The sequence below is a fragment of the Schistocerca serialis genome, chromosome 8, assembly GCF_023864345.2.
Source record: "Schistocerca serialis cubense isolate TAMUIC-IGC-003099 chromosome 8, iqSchSeri2.2, whole genome shotgun sequence".
In the NCBI taxonomy this organism is placed as follows: domain Eukaryota; kingdom Metazoa; phylum Arthropoda; class Insecta; order Orthoptera; family Acrididae; genus Schistocerca; species Schistocerca serialis.
Genome location: NC_064645.1, coordinates 10231915 through 10256361, shown reverse-complemented (window position 1 = coordinate 10256361; position 24447 = coordinate 10231915). Strand labels below are relative to the sequence as shown.

At 37.1% G+C, this 24447-nt stretch overlaps 1 long non-coding RNA gene across 6 annotated transcripts in view; it reads right to left on the bottom strand.

Annotated features, from left to right (window-relative positions):
• LOC126416375 (uncharacterized) overlaps positions 1-18289 on the bottom strand; it is a 51245-nt gene extending 32956 nt beyond the window's left edge. Inside the window, exons 1-3 of one of the 6 annotated variants that reach the window (XR_007575443.1) lie at positions 18119-18289; positions 15556-18034; positions 5946-6081 (exon numbers count right to left, since the gene is read on the bottom strand). This is a non-coding gene — a long non-coding RNA (uncharacterized LOC126416375). The remainder of the gene's footprint in view (positions 1-5945; positions 6082-15555; positions 18035-18118) is intronic. The other 5 variants (XR_007575445.1, XR_007575444.1, XR_007575442.1 and 2 more) reach the window with 5 other exon arrangements.
• Between the last annotated feature and the right edge of the window lie 6158 nt (positions 18290-24447).

The window sequence follows — 24447 nt, the reverse complement described above, 5'->3', positions numbered from 1 at the left end:
TTGTCTCAAATATATTGTCTGCCTTAGTGGAAAAGATTAATGAAAGAAAATTTCTTTGGCAAACCAACAAAAATAACTTCATTGTTCTAAAAGGCAATTAATGCTTGACTGTCAGAAAGATGGAAATAAAATAAAATCTGCAACTAATAACACAGTTTAGCCTTCCATAATTATGTGAATGTATTTTAATTCACTTGATAGCTCCCGGCCACAGAAATCTGTTTTGTCTTCATTTGACGTGGGAGCAGTAAATGAAGAGGAAACAGCAAAAACACTAAATGTAAAAATGGGTCACGTGGAGACTACCCACTTCCCAACTGTAATTCAGACTGTTCTGCGCATCAGTCCCGGATCTCTAATATTTCCGAACCGGGGCAATACCCCGCCATCCCCTCGAACGTTTGAGATAGGACGTTAAAAAAAAAATTTTATGGATGATGTGACTTACCAAATGAAAGTGCTGGCAGGTCGACAGACACACAAACAAACACAAACATACACACAAAATTCAAGCTTTCGTAACAAACTGTTGCCTCATCAGGAAAGAGGGAAGGAGAGGGAAAGACGAAAGGATGTGGGTTTTAAGGGAGAGGGTAAGGAGTCATTCCAATCCCTGGAGCGGAAAGACTTACCTCAGGGGGAAAAAAGGACGGGTATACACTCGCGCACACACACACATCCATCCACACATATACAGACACAAGCAGACATATTTAAAGACCATTTTTTGTGGGGGTGTTGTGAGGGTGACATGGTATTAGAAGGTGGAAAATGTAACATGAGGTTGAAATGAAAATGAAAGATAAAAATATATGGGTAGAGATAAAGGTGAACTAGAAAGCAACTGGAGATCTGGTATGAAAAAAGGCGAAAAAGTGTAGGTTAAGTTGAGACAGCAATGTGCATAAAGGTTAGGTGGTTGTGTTGCCGCTAAAACACGTTAAAGGACGGACAAATTCGGGAAAATTTCGAAAAAACGTGTAATATGTCTGCTTGTGTCTGTATATGTGTTGATGGATATGTGTGTGTGTGTTGTTGTTGTTGTGGTCTTCAGTCCTGAGACTGGTTTGATGCAGCTCTCCATGCTACTCTATCCTGTGCAAGCTTTTTCATCTCCCAGTACCTACTGCAACCTACATCCTTCTGAATCTGCTTAGTGTATTCATCTCGTGGTCTCCCTCTACGATTTTTACCCTCCACGCTGCCCTCCAATACTAAATTGGTGATCCCTTGATGCCTCAGAACATGCCCTACCAACCGATCCCTTCTTCTGGTCAAGTTGTGCCACAAACTTCTCTTCTCCCCAATCCTATTCAATACTTCCTCATTAGTTACATGATCTACCCATCTAATCTTCAGCATTCTTCTGTAGCACCACATTTCGAAAGCTTCTATTCTCTTCTTGTCTAAACTATTTATTGTCCATGTTTCACTTCCATACATGGCTACACTCCATACGAATACTTTCAGAAATGACTTCCGGACACTTAAATCAATACTGGATGTTAACAAATTTCTCTTCTTCAGAAACGCTTTCCTTGCCATTGCCAGTCTACATTTAATATCCTCTCTACTTCGACCATCATCAGTTATTTTGCTCCCCAAATAGCAAAACTCCTTTACTACTTTAAGTGCCTCATTTCCTAATCTAATTCCCTCAGCATCACCCGACTTAATTAGACTACATTCCATTATCCTTGTTTTGCTTTTGTTGATGTTCATCTTATATCCTCCTTTCAAGACACTGTCCATTCCATTCAACTGCTCTTCCAAGTCCTTTGCTGTCTCTGACAGAATTACAATGTCATCGGCGAACCTCAAAGTTTTTATTTCTTCTCCATGAATTTTAATACCTACTCCGAATTTTTCTTTTGTTTCCTTTACTGCTTGCTCAATATACAGATTGAACAACATCGGGGAGAGGCTACAACCCTGTCTTACTCCCTTCCCAACCACTGCTTCCCTTTCATGTCCCTCGACTCTTATAACTGCCATCTGGTTTCTGTACAAATTGTAAATAGCCTTTCGCTCCCTGTATTTTACCCCTGCCACCTTTGGAATTTGAAAGAGAGTTTTCCAGTCAACATTGTCAAAAGCTTTCTCTAAGTCTACAAATGCTAGAAACGTAGGTTTGCCTTTCCTTAATCTTTCTTCTAAGATAAGTCGTAAGGTCAGTATTGCCTCACGTGTTCCAGTGGTTCTACGGAATCCAAACTGATCTTCCCCGAGGTTGGCTTCTACTACTTTTTCCATTCGTCTGTAAAGAATTCGTGTTAGTATTTTGCAGCTGTGACTTATTAAGCTGATAGTTCGGTAATTTTCACATCTGTCAACACCTGCTTTCTTTGGGATTGGAATTATTATATTCTTCTTGAAGTCTGAGGGTATTTCGCCTGTTTCATACATCTTGCTCACCAGATGGTAGAGTTTTGTCAGGACTGGCTCTCCCACGGCCGTCAGTAGTTCCAATGGAATATTGTCTACTCCGGGGGCCTTGTTTCGACTCAGGTCTTTCAGTGCTCTGTCAAACTCTTCACGCAGTATCGTATCTCCCATTTCATCTTCATCTACATCCTCTTTCATTTCCATAATATTGTCCTCAAGTACATCGCCCTTGTATAGACCCTCTATATACTCCTTCCACCTTTCTGCTTTCCCTTCTTTGCTTAGCACTGGGTTTCCATCTGAGCTCTTGATATTCATACAAGTCGTTCTCTTATCTCCAAAGGTCTCTTTAATTTTCCTGTAGGCGGTATCTATCTTACCCCTAGTGAGATAGGCCTCTACATCCTTACTTTTGTCCTCTAGCCATCCCTGCTTAGCCATTTTGCACTTCCTGTCGATCTCATTTTTGAGACGTTTGTATTCCTTTTTGCCTGTTTCACTTACTGCATTTTTATATTTTCTCCTTTCATCAATTAAATTCAATATTTCTTCTGTTACCCAAGGATTTCTACTAGCCCTCGTCTTTTTACCTACTTGATCCTCTGCTGCCTTCACTACTTCATCCCTCAAAGCTACCCATTCTTCTTCTACTGTATTTATTTCCCCCATTCCTGTCAATTGCTCCCTTATGCTCTCCCTGAATCTCTGTACAACCTCTGGTTCTTTTAGTTTATCCAGGTCCCATCTCCTTAAATTCCCACCTTTTTGCAGTTTCTTCAGTTTTAATCTACAGGTCATAACCAATAGATTGTGGTCAGAGTCCACATCTGCCCCTGGAAATGTCTTACAATTTAAAACCTGGTTCCTAAATCTCTGTCTTACAATTATATAATCTATCTGATACCTTTTAGTATCTCCAGGGTTCTTCCATGTATACAACCTTCTGTGTGTGTGTGCGCGAATGTATACCCGTCCTTTAAGTTCATTTTGTAGTGCACGTCTTTCTGAAGGGTCTGATGCATGCAACATGTGTGTTCGAGGAAATGTAAGACATGTCATAAGTGTGCCAAAGTGCAGTGTCTCGTCTCCTCACACAGCATTCTTCTATCACACGTCACTGTACTTCGCTCTGTGGAATTGAAATGTGTATATTTTGTAATGGATGCCATCAAACCATATTCAGGACAGTGGAAATTAAAATGTCCTGTGGTGCCTCTCCTGTTTACAGTTGGCCGGTTTGACATTCTGTCCCTCTTTTTTTTTAAAAGAAAGAACTCTTCAGAAAATCTGCACTCTTTGTTCCCTATCAGCTCACAACTTGCTGCTTTGTGTGACATAAAATTAAATATAGGATACATAAACCCAGTAAAGACATGAGACAAGCAAGACAATACATGTTTCTTCAATCCTTAGCTCCTAGAATTTTTTACCCTCTAATCTTGGTACAGCTTTACATGGAGTGCTTTCCTTCTGTGAAAGAATCTATTACCTCATCAAAGTTCGTCAAACATTTTGCTACACGAAAAGTCGAAATGTCGTTGTCTAATACTGAAAAAGCTGTTAATACAAATAGGACTCAAGACTGGTGTTGTTTCCTGATCTGATTACATCTATTTTGTCACTGTCTGCTAGATAAAACAAAATAGGCCTTTCTAATACTACAACAATTGTAATACACACAAAATAAATGAGACTGTTTTGGCACAAACGGTCTTTTTTGTAAGGACAGAAAATAATTCACAAAGTACCCATATCAAATGCCTATTAGGCCAACTACAAGCAAAAAGCTTTACGTTAGGAAATAGTTTCACACTTCATTCATACACTCCAGTTTCTCAAGCACGAGATCGAAAAGTAGTAGTATGAAATTTTTATACGAACTTGGAATCGTCATATTGTTCCATAATTTGTGTGATGCCCCCATTTCTTCTCCTTCATCATTCTAACAAACAGTCTTGTTATCACTAATTCTGTAACTATTCCTGCCAATGCCAAAGCTTATTTGCAGGTTAACTTCATTAACTCTACCAGAATCACCGGTTTAGCTATCCCGTGATTATTTTCCGGTTAGGCATTGTTACATGGTCGTACAACACGTTTTCCGTGCTTCTTCCAGAACAGAACCTAAAGTAGCTGCTAGCTGTGGACTGCACAACTCGCCCTTACTAGTATAGCGATCTGCCCAAAAATTTTTTGTCAAAATTTCATTTTCTTGTATACACCGAGAAGGTAATACGTAATCATTCTTACCTCTTATTAGTTTATTTCCACTCCTGTAGTCTGAATCTATGGATTCCGCTAGTAATTACAACAACGCTCATCATTCGCAAACACAATCAACCACACAATCAGACAGCGGTTGGCATTCATCCGTTCAGCCTTACTTCGCTCAGCTCTGTCAGATTCCACTGACAGAGGAAACATGTACACTACGCACGCATTCACAAATCAACTTGCGATTCATTCAAAATCAACTAGAATGTGTTAAAAATGTTCAAAAAGCGACAGGGATGAGTTTCAAAGTAATATGAATAATCAATAAACTAACAAACTAACGTGCGCTGGATGCGAGTCGCTTTGTGAAACAAGGTTTCCTCCCCCCCCCCCCCCCCCCTCAAGAATATGAATTTGCCCCCCCCCCCCCCTCCCTAGATTTGGACCTCCTGCGCATGTATAAATCTGGCAGCTTGGGCGCTCCAGTAAAATTTTTCCCGGTAGCATCTAGCTGCTTGCTGCGACTGCTTACACAGCCAACAATTTCTGTAGCCAGAAGCGGGAGAAGGTACTACTCAACTGTGCATGTGCATGATCGAGCTCGTAACTGTTAAAATGAATTTAATGTAAACAGTTGTGACGTCACGCTCAGCGGAGGCAAATTGCTGTTACAAAGCATTGCACAGTCTTCCTAAAGCCTTTGATACATTTTACTGTTGGCGTACACTTGTATGAGCACCGTTTTGTTGCTGTATATGGTGCATTTCCCTTGAAATTTAAGTTTTATTTTCGTTTTTTCTCTTGTTCATGTTTTATTGCTGCAGTATTGAGACACAGTAATATCCTTTGTTAGAGTATTGGTTCTTACCAATCAAAATTACAAAAATTTAACTGAAAACAAAAACAATGAAAAATTTCCCGGGTTTTTCCCCGGATCTTCTGGGTCGTATACACCCTGCATGTCCATGGCGCACTCCCCCTTCTTAGCAATAAAACAACATAAGTTGCTCTTCTTTGAATGCTTTTTCATATCCTCTGTCAACACTATCTGGCACAGATACCATAGCACACAGGGCCATAACTGTAGTTCAACAGTGTTTCAGTGAAAATCTTTTGTGTGTTTTCAGTTGTATCGCCATCCACCATCTCACTTCCAATTTAACAGTAAACACTGAAACACTATGTTATGCAGATAACAACCAACCTTAGGCTACAATTCCCCATTGCAAGTCACCGACATCAAAAGAAAAATTCAATTGAGAAAATTGAAAAATGATGCAAACGACTGTCTCTCAAATAATAATGTATCACAAAGTTGACCAAATATTAGTTTACCAGTTACTGACCACTAATTTGCTCGGTTCTTTGCCATCAGGACCCTCTGGACCAAAGACATGTATTAGAACATACTTAAATGTTCCCTCTGGGTCGATATCCACATCAGGAACAGTGGCAAGCTTCTCTGCTGCTGTCATTAGTGTCCTGTTAAACAGGTGTTAAAATTATTCCAGAAATATTTATATACAACAGGTGAGAGAAGAGTAGTGGTGCAGTCACAATGTAAACAATACAATTCTGCCTCTAGGATTTATACTGGAAAAAATGTTTCCCTCAGAGAAATAATGATCTAATATTTGGATTTTGAAACGTGTGCCTATTAAGTAAATACAAGCATTCTGTGGAAGATCGTACACCATCCAAACCATAAAACTATCAATTAATTGTATCCAAAGGGAAACATACTTGAGAAAGCCATAAAATTACAAAGAGAGACAACTGCATTCTCGTAGAAAGAATTCGCTGGGTGAATTCCTTCATGTTTGGTGGACTCAAAAATATTTTTTAAAAACATTTATTGGTTATCGTTTAGAAAGAGCAGCCATTTTTGTTTCAGGCTGCAAGCATTCTTACACTTTTATAAGTGTCTGTGGTTTTTTAAATTATTCGGTAATGGATTGCCCCAGACCTTTCATATAAGAGGTATTTATTTCAGCAGACACTGGACTATAAATTAAAACCATGATCACCCTGCTGAATGTATTAGGGAATACACTTTTAATGTCTCAAAGTTGTTGGTTGTAAATTTAAAAAACCCATTTTTAATACTATCTTTCCAAAGAGTAGTTTCTTAGCCTTAATACATTTTGTGGTATTACACTACTCAGTACAGATACCTTTTTTTTTTTTTAGAGAAACAATTATGACAAGCTTATACTTAAAAACACTTTAAAAACAAATGTTTTGAATTTTTTCATTCTTTGGTCTGCAAATCTTTGTTAATGGACCAGATATAAATCTGAAAATTACACATTTAATAGACCTTTATGATATCAAACTTCTGTATAAATTTCAACCTTGAGATTCCATGGACAAAAAAAATTTCAAATATGAGTCAAAAATATGTTTCTTACTGTTTGCAATATCTGGGCTGATGGAAACAGTGTATAAATTACATAACTTAAAAATATCTAGGATAACTCTTTAAAAAATGAGACAATTCATTACATTATCCCGTTTTCAACTTATTTGTTTTTACTATGTTGTTTATTGAACAACAGAGATATTTCTTCACTCATGTTGGGCACAGGGTTAAATGTTCGCCTAGTCACAGTCATAAATTCCAGGGGAGAAGACAACTCCTTTAATGATTTTTAACGGGCCTCTCGAATTGATACTTTTCAAATTTTTTAAACGGGGTTCTTGGTGCTGGTAAAATGTAACATCCACATCTTGGTTTTGACGAGCAATGTTACCAACTTTGGCAATCCACCACTGTTCGCCATAGACACAAGCCACTATGTCCTTCCTTTGAAGTGTCAGTGGTACAAGTTTTCCACAGTGATGACGTTCACTATCAGAGGATGTTGATGTGAACTTACAGTTGAGCAAGTTGTATGACTAAGGTATAAAACAATGAAAAGATCAGGTGCCTTTAATCTTCTGACAAGTTTTGAATCTTTCCTCCAAGACATTGGCATAGAGTTCTAGTATTTCCTCACATTTAATGAAACATACGTAATCCCTTTTACCCATTCTTTATACAGAATTTGAACATTTCTTGACGTGTCCAGATTTGGTTCTCATAGGTCCGTTGCAGACTAGCTTTTGTGACAGCTCACTTTGTTGTACCCTTTATGCCATCACACTCACTCTTCCAAGGGCATGATGCAAAAAAGTGCTATTCTGCACCGAGCCAACGGTCTTTTTTCTTTGAGAAAGGAGATATTAATATTTGTTTGCTTTTATATTGGCTTGCAGCACCATCAGAAAAGTTCATCAGTTTGTTTATGGAACTGTCGTGCTGTTTTACGTAGTTTGTTAACTGCAGGTGAAAAGCATGCACTGCTGTAGCTTTGTGCTCAAAGTAATCATTTGCAACACAAAAACTATGACTCTAGTTTATCTGGATCTTTATAACAGAACATAAATGGACAAACTGTGGCCTGTTTGTTTACCCAGTGGTGCCCTTGTATTTCACTTGAACAACAAAGGAATAGTTTTCAGAAAAGTCAGCAAGAACTATACATTCATCAATTGCCAAGGTTTGCTTTTGTCCTTCAGAAATTTATCCTGACTTTGGCAATTAAATGACACACTATTGAGTTTTCAAGGTTAGTAACCAACACTTAGAAAAACTATTCTCGTTATTTTGAGACTCCATTGTTCAACTGCACACTTCAAGGGCTCATTATTAACTAAGTGTGAGTGAACAGATGTTGGTGGAAGGGGGATGACAACACACAAATTTGTACAGGCTTGTCTACATCTACATGGATACTCTGCAAATCACATTTAAGTGCCTAGCAGAGGGTTCATCGAACCACCTTCGCAGTTCTCTATTATTCCAATCTCGTATAGAGCGCAGAAAGAAGGAACACACCTATATCTTTCCGTTCGAGCTCTGATTTCCCTTATTCTATCGTGGTGATCGTTTCTCCCTATGTAGGTCAGTGTCAACAAAATATTTTCACATTCAGAGGAGAAAGTTGGTGATTGGAATTTTATGAGAAGATTCTGTTGCAACAAAAAATGCCTTTCTTTTAATGATGTCCAGCCCAAATCCATTATCATTTCTGTGACACTCTCTCTCGTATTTCGCAATAATACAAAATGTGCTGCCCTTCTTTGAACTTTTTCAATGTACTCTGTCAGTCCTATGTGGCAAGGATCCCACACCGCGCAGCAGAATTCTAAAAGAGGACCGACAAGCGTAGTGTAGGCAATCTCCTTAGTACTGCCAATAAATTGCAGTCTTTGATTACCCTTCCCCACAATATTTTCTGTTTGTTACCTCCAATTTAAGTTTGATATCATGAAGATCCATTAAGTGTGTAATTTTCAGACTTTTATCTGCTCTCCTTACAAAGATATTGTAGGTCAAAGAATGAAAAAATTCAAAAAATCAATTTTTTAAAATAGTGTACATTTTGTGTAAGCTTCTCACTATAAGAAGTAGTTATACTGTATAGTGTAATAGCACAATAAATATTAAGGCTGAGAAATTACTCTTACTTTGGAAAAATACAATTAGGGTAGATAAAAAATCTACTCACCAAGTGGCAGCAGAACTCGCACATAAAAGACGGAAGAGGGGTGAAGGAAGAGAACTGGAGAGGTCTAGGAAAATTGGTAGATATCGGGAAAGTCACCCAGAACAGTGGGTCAGAGGAGACTTACCGTAAGTAATGTCTTTCCTTCTCATCCCGTATGGTAAGTCTCCTCTGACCAGCGGTTCTGGGTGACTTAACCAATATCTACCCCTTTTCCTAGACCTCTCCAGTCTTCCTCCTTCACTCTATTACTTCCCCTTCCACCCTTCTGCCTGAAGAAGGAGCCACTGGCTCCAAAAGCTTGCCAATTACAGTTGTCTTTTATGTATGTGTTCTGCCGCTGCTTGATGAGTAGAATTTTTATCTATCCAATTAAATAGTTTAAAGAATGAGCTTTTTTAGCTTGCAATCAACAAGTTTGAGCCATTAAAAGTAGGGCCTATATTAAGGAATACATTCAGCATGGTTATCATGGTTTTTAATTTATAGTCCAGTTAATGATTCTTATTTGAAATTTCTGGGGCAACTCAGTACTGAATAATTTTTAAAAAACAGATGCCTGTAAAAGCAAAAAATAGCCACTGTTTCTAAATGTTGAGAATAAAATTTTTTTAAAAATGTCTTTAAACCCATTAAACATTCGGGAATTCATCCAGCAAATATAAATTTTTTTCTGAAATGACCGAGCGACTGGTTACTTTTTTCCCTGGCCCACTAGTCCTAGCTTACATAACAGAAATTTTGATTTTTATCAATACCAACTGTCTGCTTTCACCTATCACATCATCAAAATGCTGGACATAAATCACTCATCGAAATCAGCCACACACTGCAACGACAATTTTATCTATTCTCATAACGAAACAATCATAGGCTCCCCAACTTGCATTTAAAAATAATGCAGAAGCAATATAAATATGGAAAAAAAATGACATACTGTTTTAGAGATAAGGGATCTAAAATTCTTTTATATATTTTTTGACATAATCTCACAAGCATTTCACAATGCTGTATCCAATTTTGACAAGCCAGCTAACGCCTTTAGGGTAAAGGCACATACTGGTTTCCATTCTGTTCTCAACAACATTGAACACAACAGAAACAGATCTCTGTCTACCATCAGCTTCAGCATATGCCTTTCGTCTGAAGACTACCACTGACTGGTTGAAACTAATTACGGCATTGTGAAACAACCCATGTGTTTGTGTGGAAGTTTTGTGCATGGATATCACACACACCACATCATCAGTAGCATGCTACCAGTCAAAGGCAGTGTCAGTAGATCCAATTAAACCTTCGGAACTCGGCATTAGGGAAGCATCCGATTTAACCCATCTGCTTTGACCCATGACGTCATCTATATGACAGAAACGCCTACGTCCAGAGTATACAAAATGTCGACATTATTGTCACTATGTACACATGCCAACAAACCTGCAGGAAAATAGAAACAGTGAAAGTAATCTTACTTCAATGATAAAATGAAACTACAGAACAACCGCGGGAAATAGGGGGTCTAGGGCAAGGACAACCTAATTTTAACAATACAAAACATCACATCACATCACCCCTAAAAAAGTCTCAACCTACGACATAATGCTACAGCCACAAAGCCAGCAGGAATCATACCGTTCACTCGACCTATATAGCTCAAACCAAGCCCACAATACCAAAAAACCATCATCTGCAATAACGAAAATGGCACTTACGCAGTTTAGGGGGTACATGCGCTGATCATGAGAAAAATACCTATTTTTGAAGCAAACACATATTTCTGAAGAAATAAGCATATATATGCATGGAATACCAAAAAAGTACGTATTTTCATATGGAGGTGGGGGGGAAAAAAAGATTAATTAACTGCCTGCTTTCACCAGGTTATTCATGTTGCTATGCCAATATGCTGCAGACATTTTAATATATTTCTTCACAGAGTTCTTTAGCCATAGGTAATGCTTACAGTTTCATACATCCTTACCATGATAGCTATTGTTGGCTTTGCATATTGTTGCATATGGTATATGTCCCTGTTGCTCACAGTTATGCATCTTGATCAGTGCGACCAACAACCTATATTTTTCTGTTGTGGCTGTCCATTTTGAAGTATCGTATATTACTGCGTGTGCCAAAATGGCGAGAAATTTTCCAGATTTGAGCGACTTTGTAATGGAAGATTTATACCATGTTATGGAGAACACCCAAAGCTCAATACAATGGGCTAGGCAACAAGGTCTTATGAAGAACGATATGGTGTGTGAAAATGGGTATTGTGTTGGATACAACGAGATGAAGCTGGAGAAAACTACAGGGAAAGATGGCGAAATTTGGAGCTGCTCCATTGGCAGGGACTGTAGAAAGAAATGTTCAATCAGGAAAATGTCATTTTTTGCTGGCAGTCATTTAGACATTTCTAAAATTTTGCAATTGTCTTACATGTGGGTTTTCGAACGCAATAGGCAAAAGTTTTTAATGAGGGAGCTCAAAATTGGCAGTGAGCACACTGTGGTCGATTGGTGCCAATTTTGTAGAGATATCTGCCATGAATATTTCTTAATTGAGCCAATACTTTTGGGCGGCCCTGGCCATACTGTTGAAATAGACGAGAGCTGCTTTGTCAGCACCATCGAAGTCACAGGTGCGAGAGCAATGGGTCTTTGGTGGTTGTGACGTTGAGACAAAGCAAAGCTTTATGGTTGCTGTGCCACAACGTGATGCTACCCATTTGCTGCCAATTTTGCAACAGTATGTTTTGCTACTGGAACCACAGCAGTTTCTGATTTGTGGCAACTTACAACACCATAGGTAACTTGGGCTACAATAATCTGGCTGTTAATCATTCGCTTTATTTTCTCGATCCCTTTACAAACGCAACCACAAATCACATGGAGTCAGTCTGGCAAAAAGCTAAAGAAAAAAATCCTATAAGGCCTTTCAGAACTGACTGTGCTATGCTGAATAACTACCTGGCGGAATTTCTCTGGCGTCAACGTTTTGGGGAAAATCCATTCCACAATTTTGTTATTAATTCCACCTTTCTTGAAGAGAAAGAGAAAGAGAGAGAGAGAGAGAGAGAGAGAGAGAGAGAGGGGGGGGGGGGGGAAATAAAAATTAAAATCCGTGCATACATATGCAATATGTCATTTTTTATACAAAAAAAATTTTTGAGACAGTTAACTGATTTTTTCTTTGCATCCAAATGAAAAATAAGTACTTTTTTGGTGAAGAGCGCGTCAGATATGACTGTAACACTCAAGTTTTGAAATAAAAAAATTTTTGGTATTCAGCGCATATATATGCTTATATCTTCAGAAATACGTGTTTCCTTCAAAAATAGGTACTTTTCTCGTGATCAGCGCATGTACTCCCTAGACTGCATAAGTGCCACGAAAAGCAGAATCAGATGTTTCCCTCGACCTATACAGCTGAAAGGAAGCCCAGATAGCAAGGAACCAATACAGCTGAAAGGAAGCCCAGATACCAAGGAACCAATAGCTACAACCCGAAGAGTGGAATCAGACATTTCCCTTGACCTATGTAGCTCAAATGCAGCTCTCAATACCTACCAGCAATAATAATAATAATGAAAACAATGTAAACTTCACACACCAACATAACTCAAATAACACCACAAAAACCCAAACCTTCAACAACTCGAAAACACAAAAACCTGTATATACACCAGATCAATTAAAACCAACCAAAGTACGATAAATGTAAAACAGACAGAACATCAGAATTACTACAGATTAAAACCAAAATAAAAGTTTATTACCAACAAAAGCATGCAACAAAATCACCTAGGTTGGCCGCCGCTACCAGTACACACACACACACACACACACACACACACACACACACACACACACACACACACACAAAACTAATCAAACCTAACAAAATGCCACACACATAAAAAACCATCACTGAAAAATGAAGATTTCCAAATCCACATTGCAGCACTGGCTACCCAGACTCAAATAAACCCACCATGTTACCATAGTGATAATGAACCCAATATCACATGTTAAACTCAACAAACACAAACCAATTCAAAAACACACACACAACACCATTATGTCATGGGTCAAAGGAGACAGGTGGAATAGAACACTTCCAATGGCCCCTTAACTTAGTTCCTACCTCACGCAGACAGACAGGATGTGAGGACAAGAATGAATAGTTCTGAAAAATAAGATTAGTGTTTCACTTTTAAAAGTGTTAATCAGCAGTAGGGCCTCCTGGGATCTTGCTTCCTTGACTATCAGTAGTGACCAGCCATACTGTTTCTTTATAAAACAATTCCTTAATAACTTCATTGTTTAATATTTGGATTCTTGCACTGATGTCACCTCACGTGTAAGATTGTTCCCCCTATTGTTATCTAGACAACAAACTTGAACTCTAAGACATGATATCACAGTACATAAAAAGATTTTTACATGTTAGTCTGAGAACGTGGACAGTGACCAAGAAGGCATACCCTAAAATTGCACTTACTTTAAGTTTTCAAAATGTCACAACCCCTTTCTTCTGTCATTTATCACTCTTTAACCTCTGGCAACAATCTGTTAATATAAAAACTGCACTGTTTTTAGGGTTCATGTTAAACCACAGACCTCTCTATAACTGACTGGTTGGAGAAAGGCAAGACAAAGAACTGGTTATGAACTGTTGTGTCCAAATCAATCTTTGAAATGCCAAAAACAGGATTAGTTAAAAATGTGATACCAAGCTTATGAACGACAACACCCTTAACGTGGTGGAGATATAAGACACAGAACTGATCAACTGCTCACCTAACTAATAACACGAAAATGTTAGCGAAATAAAATGCTAGAGACTACCAGGATCTCTGTGAGAAAAGGTAGTTTTGGGCCCAGGATGTTCTTTCTATTAGTCCTTCAAATATATTAAAAAATTGAAAATACCAGACCACAATTCGAAAATGGAGCCTCACATAGGTACTTAAATGTATCTATGGAATGACCTACCAACCCAACCTATCCTAGATATATGTTTACACTAGTCTACAGATCAGCCTGTCAATGTAAATGAACACATATATACATCTTGTATGCCACAAGCATTCCCCCAGTCGAACACCATCTCCAGTAGGCCTAGACTTAAAGCACACCTAGCAAACAATACAGTCTAAGCTACCAGCCACAAAAAATAAACTTCATATTATGATCAAAACACACACTCAAAATATTTTACTGAAACAAACAAAATATCCTAGATGCCATATGACATCACACTTCATATAGGCTACCTATGGCTCATGTTGTTCACTGGACTCCAAACACGTTTATTTTTTCACACACAAGCATTTATTGCTTAGTCCACTTTCTTGAATAAGTATCATGAGGCTATCGTGGTTAAGTTTGTCAAATTAACTCCCAAAAACATCTTTTTGATAGCAATATTCTTGAATACTGGTTGTTTCTCAGATTCCACACCCCTTCAGAATACCAGCTTGGTGCTTTCTGGGGTTAGATATTAGCTACACAGTCATAGTTATGCTACCAAGACCTTGTAATGGATCTGGGAGATGTTATTTTTTTACCGTATTTGTCGATACCGAATTGTAAATGTTTTCTTATATTTTTGTCAGAATTTATTATAATTTGTCTTATTATATGTTAATTTACTTCTGTTTTTGAGAGTAAAAGCATATTGATTACTATTAGAAAATGTATCCACAGTCTAATATAACAGTCGCGACACTCACTGCTGTAAAAATTGTTGCCGTTTGACAGATGGAGCGACACTAGCGCTCCAAGTGGCAGCTAAGGTGAACGTCTGACGCGTCGTAAGCATAATGTTTGTTTGCATCCATTTCCTACTTAATTTCTGAATTATTTGAGTTATTTTCTTGGCTCCAAGGGTTTGTGTGGTACCAGAAGGCATATATGTTTCTAAAAATGATTCTAAAAAAAGTGCAAGTAAGGACAAAAATCATGAATAGAGTGGCAAGCTACAACACATTCGTGAAGAAACACTTGTGACATTGGACAGAATTGCAGCTTACCACGTTGATATCAAAAGAATATAAATACACAGATTCACATGTAGGAAGCACAGACATGTACCTCTACATGCAAAAATGACCGACAGCTTGTTTATCGTTCTGTAGGCCTACTGCGTTTGTCATTTTCGCCTGTTGCCACAAGTACGACCTTCATCTTTATATTATTCTAAGTGGGACAAGCAACTGCAAAATAGTGGGAGAAATATGCTAAAAACATTATAATGAGCTGATTACACTACATTTCAAGAAAAACCAAATATTTGAATAATTTTCAATCAATCAGTCAGTGCACAAGGTGCTGACAAAATAATGTCATCACACGAAAGAAGCAAGGAAAATTAAGTGACTAAGAACAGAAGTGAACGAAATACATACCAAAGAAATCAGCAGCCCAAATGAGCCAACTTCTTCAGTTTCTTATTTGCTTTCTTGTTGTTAGAAACTAAGTCTTGATTCCAATATTTGAGCCGGTAAACGAGTCTCACTTTAACAAATATCTTGATTAACAGCAGCTTAGTTTCTTCACAACATCCAGGGGGAAAACTTGGGACAGCCATCAACAAGTTTACATATAATTCACCACAGTTTTTCTTGTGAGAATGTTCATCAAAAACTGAAGCCATCTGATTTTCACAATCCCTCAAAAATAAACAAATATTTTCACTGCAAATAACCAAGCTTCAAAATTGTCTTCGTAACTTTTGAAATTGCAATAAAATTTGTCATTTGCATCTAAGTCCTGGCTGTTGTCTACAAGTAGATTCCTGCACTTGACACAATTATGTAAAGAAAAAAGTTCCTTCAATATGTAACCAAACACATATCTCATACTGTATTGTTCTCCAAGGTCTGCTGGAACTTCCACATTTGGTAGCTTTGTTGCAGAACTTGTATCACTACTGCATAACAACTGTGAGACCTTTAATGTTTGAGCAGATTTCATGTCCAGTATTGCCTGATCCCAGTCAATTCCTTCACAATTACTGCTTGCCACATTAGAAGAATTTATCAGTTTGCTTAGTGTACAGTTGTTAAATGCAGCACAAAACTGCCTTGGAGATGGGTTGCTGCAAAAACCACCTCTCTGCCTCATAGTTGAAAAAAAGTTTTCCAATGTGTCTTGGTTAATTTTACGTGAGAATAAGTACAATTTTGTTCCAGTCAGTACCTCGGCAGCAAGCATTTCCAAAGCACATATATTGCTTAGAAGCCCCTTTACACATTTTATCCTCAGGAAGTAATCTTTTCCATCAGAGCCTACAAATTTCGAAGAGTGAATCCATGGCTTCATCACATGTAGAACATCCAGATGCTCTGAATCACTCCTAATACAGTTCCTTAGATGCACAGGCCCTTTCACACTGTATGTATTAAAGAAATCAAAAATGTCATTAACTTTCTGACAAAAGTCTGAAGTGCCAGTTGCAGATAATGGCATACTACCACAAAATACAAGTGTGTCAATACCAGCTGCCACTGTGTGGCTTAACACACAAACTGCAATACCCACTTTCATTTTTGAAAAAGCTGGCAGTTCGACAGCTTTTTTAGTCAGCTTCGGAGCTAACTTGTATTTCCTGTGCAAGTCATTTGAATAGAGCTGAGAAATGTCCTTCCAAGAAGCAGTACCAACCAAACCATCATTTGATGTATGAATTATGTCATACCTAAATAGGTTGTTTCTGATGTTCTTAAACAAATGTGGGGTATCATAGAAGAAATAGATCTTCTGCTCCTCATATACCAAACTTGGATTGACTTGTGTAATTCCGTCTCTTTCTCCAGTCCACAAAATTTGAACCCTGATCAGTCACACAGGTCTTTACAACCAAGCCAATTTCCTTAAGTCTCTTGACTACTTCATAAAATATAGCAGTCGAATGCATAGCTCCCACTGTTCCTTTACAAAAACAGTACAGCAATGGTTGTTTGAAACATGAAAAAATGCCACTAATCATTATCACCAACACACTGTTCGCAATTTTAGCTGTGCCTCATATGTCAAATTTGCCATTAGAGACATTTCATCCAATGACATGTTCACAAGTTTATCATTATAAGAAAAATGTTGCACCTTTTGCTTTAAAAGATGGAATATATTGTCACTTATCCCACATTTTATTTGTATGCCTTCCACATACCTTTGTAATGTAGCCCTACGCACTGATGGAAGCATAAAACATTCTGACAAAAACCTGTATGCCTGAGTGCTGTAATATAATAAATTTAGAGCAAACAGCTTATTTTCGTCTTTCCATCTTGCAGCACGTTTCTCTTTCAATGGCATGCTAATCTGGCTTAACAACAAGTCAAGGGCACTTTTTTTAAATATGGGGATCCTATGGTCTTTAACATTCGTTTGTCCTTGTTCACTTGCTCCTTCTGATACAGTTTCTGTCGCTGTCTGTAGGCACTTTCCTTGTCCCGTAATAGTTTCGCTCGAAGTCTAGCGATTTGCACATTCTGACACTTCACACGCTTTTGTAAGACACGAACAGCTGCACTTAATCTAACCACTTCATCGTCAAAGCAAGTCTGTGTTGACAATTCACACGAATCTGGCACTGATACATGCAGAGTTGAACCGGCTGCTTCTGTGTCATAGGACTGTTTTACTGCTTTAGATTGACTGTCGAATCTTTGTGGCAGTTTCCTCTTCATCGTCAGCTGAGGTGGCTTATTTGGAATGTCAAACAGTGTGGGTACTGCATTCCACACGAGTTTGTTGTTGTCTGCGTTCATGAACAGGTTTTGTTCGAAATGTAGCGAACAAAACCTAATATTATTATACAGGTACACTGGTTCTTTCTTAATGAGGTCTTCTCGCCTGCTATTAACAAGCCATTTTCTGCTCCTAAAACGAAACATTCATCATTTATACACATATAGTTTGCAAGTGAATCCTGACGATACAGTTTAGTAACATGATGGTATATACCTCTCAGGATCCTTAGGAAACCTAAAAAAAGACAGCTGTGGTGTCTTCTTCCTGTTGTTGGTGCAATGTATTGCGCTACAAACGCTCCCGCCAGTAAAAGCCATTGTATAAATCAAAATAAACAACCACGATTCTCTTTCACGATCGCGCCGAATTCACAGTGTAACCTACCAGCCTCTTGGGGCGCTGCTGGCAACAAAATCGAGGCGAAGTGTCGCGACTGTTATATTAGACTGTGATGTATCGAAGAATAGCAAAGAGACTGATTACAAGTGAAAACTTGTGAATTGTGTAAAATATCTTTGACGTTGGAGTCGTCTTTGACTATTGTCGTGGTGTGTGTTGACGGAAGAACAATGAGAAGGTCGCCGTCATAAATAATTTTGAATTATGTTACTATTATTTTTGTATTAACTAAAAAGAAGAAACTACATTTGAAGAAACTGTATTTGAAACACCAAAATGAGAGAAACACGTCTTTTCTGCAGCCGACAACGATGCATTGTGGAATCATACTTAGACAACTGAACCCAAGACTAATATCGCCTTGCAAACGTCTAACGGAAAAGGTACTGTCACGAAATATGGCAAATTTAAGTAAATAAAAGATAGTGATCATATTTTCAACTTGTGTCTTAGCCGGGATGCCATATTTCAACTGGGGACTGTAGCCGGGATATTGCGTTCACGAGATTTTCAACAGTGCTACGAGGAAGAACAGTTTTGTGTGTTAATACCAGTTTCTTCAGAATGTGTGTTGCAGTGTTTGTGTTCATCGGGAAGTAAAAGGTTTGGAGAAGAAATGTTTCGGCAAAAAATTAATTTTCGACAGAAGAAAATACTTCAAGAATTTTGGTCAACAATCACATGGATGGAAAACGTGGTTCTGCAACAGTAGAAGAGTGTTCCAGATAAGTCACGAAACCCTCGTATTTTGTTAAAACAATATTTTTATCTTGTTTTATATTGTTGTGTATAAATTTTTGTTCTTCACAAAGACTTATGAGATTTTCGAGAGTATTGTGCCTAAAGTAGAAAGTAGTAATATAATAGACTTCGAACATCAGGACAGGTCAAATGAAAGAGAAAGAACCGATAAATTTGATTTAAAAAGTTTTCTTGTAAATTTTACGAAAGAAATTAAACAATCAGTTGACGACAATGAGACTTACTGGGATGAAAAAATTGATAACATTTTGTTGCAAGTCCAAGCAGTCAATACCCAAGTGGGTGAGCTTTCGAACAGAGTTGGCAGTGTTGAGGAAAAAATTGAATCTGTGGAAGCAAAAGTAAATGAAATTGATGCTAAATTGAGCGGTGAAATTAATACTGTAAAAAATGAATTACTGGTAGATAGGGAACGAAATTTAATGGGTTTTAATGAGATAAAAGGGGATATTAAAAATTTGGATGAGAATACAAAAAGTTGGGTCGACAGAAGCGTCCGATCCAACGCGTCGGCTTTGACCCGTGACGTAAGGGTGTTGTGTGTGACGTCATGACGGCGCGGAGTTTGGTTTGAGTGTGGCTGTCTCCAGTTCCGTTTTATCTTATTTTATTTACTTTTCTGATCTGTTCGTTCTATCTCGTAAGATTTTTTTAAATTTAAAAACACTTATTACTTATTTTAATTATCTGTTTCCTCGAGTTTCTGTTTTAGTTTATTATATTTATCTTTGATCTGTTCGTTCTATCCCGTGAGATTTTTTTTTTTTTTTAAAAAGACAAAAAACACTAATCAGCTACTGAAGCACCTTTTATCTTCTATGGGTTGCAGGGGTTACGACCCCTGGGGAGGTGGGTCGGTATTCATGCATGGCTGTCTTCACTTACACGTTGTAGGTACGCAAGGCGTCTAAATTTGTTTATATTTAGTTTGCCCCCCACCCAAAACACCCCATTTCCCGCGCTTGTCCAGTTAGTGTCATTAGGCTTCTTGTGGAAAGTGTGTGTGTTTGTTTTTGTTTCCGCCATATTTGTGACGTCATGGGTCAAAGCAGACGGGTGGGATCGGACGCTTCCGTATTTCCCAAAAGTTTTAGTAAAAAATGTAGAACAAAAAACTGACAATCGTTTGGTTACTCTAGAAGAAAAAGTAGAATGCAATGATTTAGAAAACAAAACATCTGTCAAAGAACTTAGCGAAAAAATTGAAAGTTTTAGCATTGAATTTCAAAGCAAAAATTACAATGTCAACACATGTAATCTTGTATCTAATATTCCATTGAAGCACTTTTCGGTAGATGGACCCTTACATCCCGTTGATTTTATGCTGTATTGTAAGGATTGTTTTTTACCTCACTCACCAGATGAAATAAAAATTAAATTTGTGAAAAAATTCTTGGAAGGGGAAGCTTTGACTTGGGCAAACCAGATTGTAACTCTGGAAAAATTTTGGGATGATCTTAAACAAACTAGAATCAAAAGTGAATTTTTGAATGGGCGAAACTATAGAGAATCAGATGGGAGCATGAAACAATTTCGCAAAAGTGAACTTCAAAAACTTATTCATTTAACAAAACCTTTGGATGACTTGATCAAAATTGATACCTTAAAGAGAAGATTGCCATCAGCAATGCAGTTGAGTTTAGTTCATTGTCCTGATAGTAATGTAGAGCAGTTTCTCAATTATATTGATAAGTTAGATAGGGTAACAACACGAACACACAGTGGGTTTACTCAGAAAGGTAATGGTCAAAATTGGGGAAATGACAACTTTCAAAAAAGGGAACAAAACAATTATCATGGCGTCAGTCAAAATTCAGGGGGATATAACAATTTTGAAAAGAAGGACCATAATTTTTATCCAAAAGAAGAACAACATTTTCACATTAATAATCAACAAAATAGAGAACACTTTAGGGATCAAAATCACAGAAATTTTTATGTGCAATAGGAACTACCAACAATCAGGTAATGTTTGGCATAGGAATGGGATCAGAAATGTTGATCAGAGACATTGGCAGAACCACAATCAGCAGTTCATACAGGAACCAGAAATAATAAACGAGTAGACGCCCCCTTGAAGGTCCGCAAGGTTGAGGCAGAAGGTGAGCATGATGAAAGGACCAATGGATGTGACTATCATAAACCCAAACATGACAGTTCCAAACCTAAGCTATCACATGAGGTTATTAGTTGTTACTTATTGAAAAAATTTCAAGAGGAAAATAATATTGATAAAGATAAAATTTTCAGTACACAAGAACATACAGTAGATAAAAGTAATTGTGATTCATTTAATTTAACAGAGTTTTACACTCGGGCAGAAAAGAACAACACTTTGTCAGATGATGTAATTTGTAGTAGTTCAGAGATGTGTGTGAATGAAAGAGAGAATGCATGCTGTGAGAATGAAAATGTTGGTGAAATTGATCTGGTAATTTTAGAAAGGGGAAATAATATTTTGGGGAATAATTTGAATGTGTATGACCTGAATATGTGTAATGATAATGATGTTGTTGATAAAGTTGATAATGATGGTAATGGTATTGATGATGATGTTGAGGAAAGGTATTTCATTAGTTTAAATAGGGAGTTGGGTATACACATGGTTGAAAATGGATTAAATAGTGAGAATATTATAGAAATTCCCAGGGATGTTACCAGGATGAATAAAGCTCACAAGCTGGATGTATGTGAAAGTGTGAATTTTGATGTTGTTGGTAAAGAATCTGACTACACAAATAACGATGACACATGTATACCTTGTAACCTAAGTGAAACTTTTACAGATACTAATGATACACACACATTTCTTATGAATATATGGCTGAACAGTGAAACTATTTCTTTTGACAAGAACTTTAGAAAGATGCTTATTAATGTATGTGAAACTGTATGTCCTGAGTGGTGGAAAAAGATGAGATATTTTATTTTTGAAAAGCTGAAGGATAAGTACTTCAATAGTATACAATGTGATTTGGATGAAAATTCTTGGCTATTTGAGATAATAGAGAGTACTCATGACACTTTTGTCTCTTGTGCAAATTTTATAACTGTGACAATTAATACATGTAATGATATGCCATATGATTCTGATAAGTATAGGTTTGGGGAAATTGAAAGTGATTTATTACATGAGGATACAGGTTCTGAGAAAATTTTGCAGTCCTTATATAAAAGTTCAAATTGGGTCATGGATTGGTAAATGTTTAATTGATACAGGAAGCGAGATCTCGGGAATATCTGAAAGGTTAAGCAAGAAATTGAAAGTGGGGAAAGATTATGTTGAAATGCCAGTTGTTGGGGTAAAGATAAAAGGTGCTACTGGGAAGAGCAGTAAATTGGTAAAAAGCCAGGCTTTAGTGACATTTTTAATTGAAGGCAAGTTGTTCACACATGGATGTTTTGTAATTCAGGAATTTAATGAGGATTTTCTTTTGGGTATGAATTGGATAGTAGAAGTAAATACAGCATTTGATTGGGTTGGAAAATAACTTTTGTAGAAACTAGTGAAAGGGAATACATTCAGACAAATTTTGTGAACACACTTGGTGATCGGAGTAATGGAAATTTTGACAGTATCAATTTACTAAAAGAAAATAGATTGGAGAATATTGAAACTCATAGATTTGATACTGATGAAGTTGAATTTGGGAATTTAGTAAATTTGAAAATTTCAGAAACACAAAATTTATCTGGGGAGCAAAAACAACAGTTAGAAAATCTGCTGTGGGAATACAGTGATGTTTTCAGTGACATACCTGGAAGGGTAAAGGGTTATCAATGTGAGCTTCAGGTAAAACCTCATGAACCATTTTTCATAAAACCATACAGTATTGCAATATCAAAAAGACCTGCTGTTGAGAAAGAGCTGAAAAAGATGGAAGGATGTAATATAATGGAAAGGAGTATCAGTGCATATAATAATCCTCTAGTAGTAGTTTCGAAAAAAGATGGTGGAGTAACATTGGTTTTGGACTCTACACACTTAAACAAAATTTTGTTCAGACAGACAGACCATCCTGAAAATATTGATGAGTTACTCTATAAATTTACAGGTTTAAAATATATGTCAAGTTTGGATCTAACTTCGGGTTTTCATCAGGTACCACTTTCGGTTAATCCTAGAAAATATACTGCTTTCTTGTACAATGGTAAGAGTTACCAATATTGTGTTGTGCCATTTGGGTTAAATTCTTCTGTTTCTGAATGTATAAGAGCTTTGGATCATGTACTGGGGCAAGAACTTGCGTCTAAACCGATAATTTATGTAGATGACATTTTGGTTACAGGGCAAAAATGGGAGGAACATTTTTTGATTTTGAAGTCAGTTTGTGAAAAACTTAGAAAAGGGGGGATGACATTGAAATTAGAGAAATGTAAATTTGCAGTTTCTGAATTAAAATTTTTGTGTCATATTGTCACAGACAAGGGAATTTTGGCAGATCCAGAAAAAATTAAAGCAATTTCAGAAATTCCTATTCGTAAGACTAAAAAACAATTAAAGTCGTTCTTTGGGTTATGCAGTTATTACCGAAAACATATAAGTGATCAGAGTCTGAATGCACTATGTTTAAGTCAATTACTTAAGAAAAACACTGTTTGGGTTTGGTATAAAAGTTGTCAGGAAGAGTTTGATAAAATTAAGCAAGAGTTGAGGAAGCAACACTTATTACACAGACCAGATTTTAATTTACCATTTTGTTTGAACACGGATAGCTGTAATTATGGGCTTGGAGCAGAGTTATTTCAAGAAAGAGTAGAGAATGGAGTTAAGATACATTGTACCATAGCATTTTCAAGCAGAATGTTGCTCAAGCGTGAGAAAAATCATACAGTCACAGAGAAGGAACTTTTGGCAATTCATTGGGCTTTTACAAAATTTAGAATTTACCTTGTTGGACATAAAACCATAGTATTTTCGGATCACAAAGCTTTGAGTTACTACAAGAGTGCAAATTATACCACAGTAGATTGACCAGATGGGCAATTTTACTGCAACAGTTTGACTTTGAAATCAAACACATAAAAGGTTCTGAGAATGTAGTAGCTGATTCACTTTCAAGGTTACCAATTGGGGGAGAAAGGGAGATTTTTGAACAAGAGGAGGAAAAGCAATTTAAAATTAGATACTTGAAAGGGGTGGAAAATGAAAAAACAATTAGAGCTATGTGTAACAAAATTAGAAAAAATCAAAATTTAGATCAGAGTTGGAAATTAATCAAAGAATGTTTAGGCAAGAAGGGGTATGAGAAACTTGATAAATTTTACAAATTGCATAAGGGGATTTTATTTCGGAGAACAGATGTAGATTCTGATAATTGGAAACTGTGTTGGCCAGAGGCAGATGCTGATAAGCTGATCATTTACATACATGAAAGTTT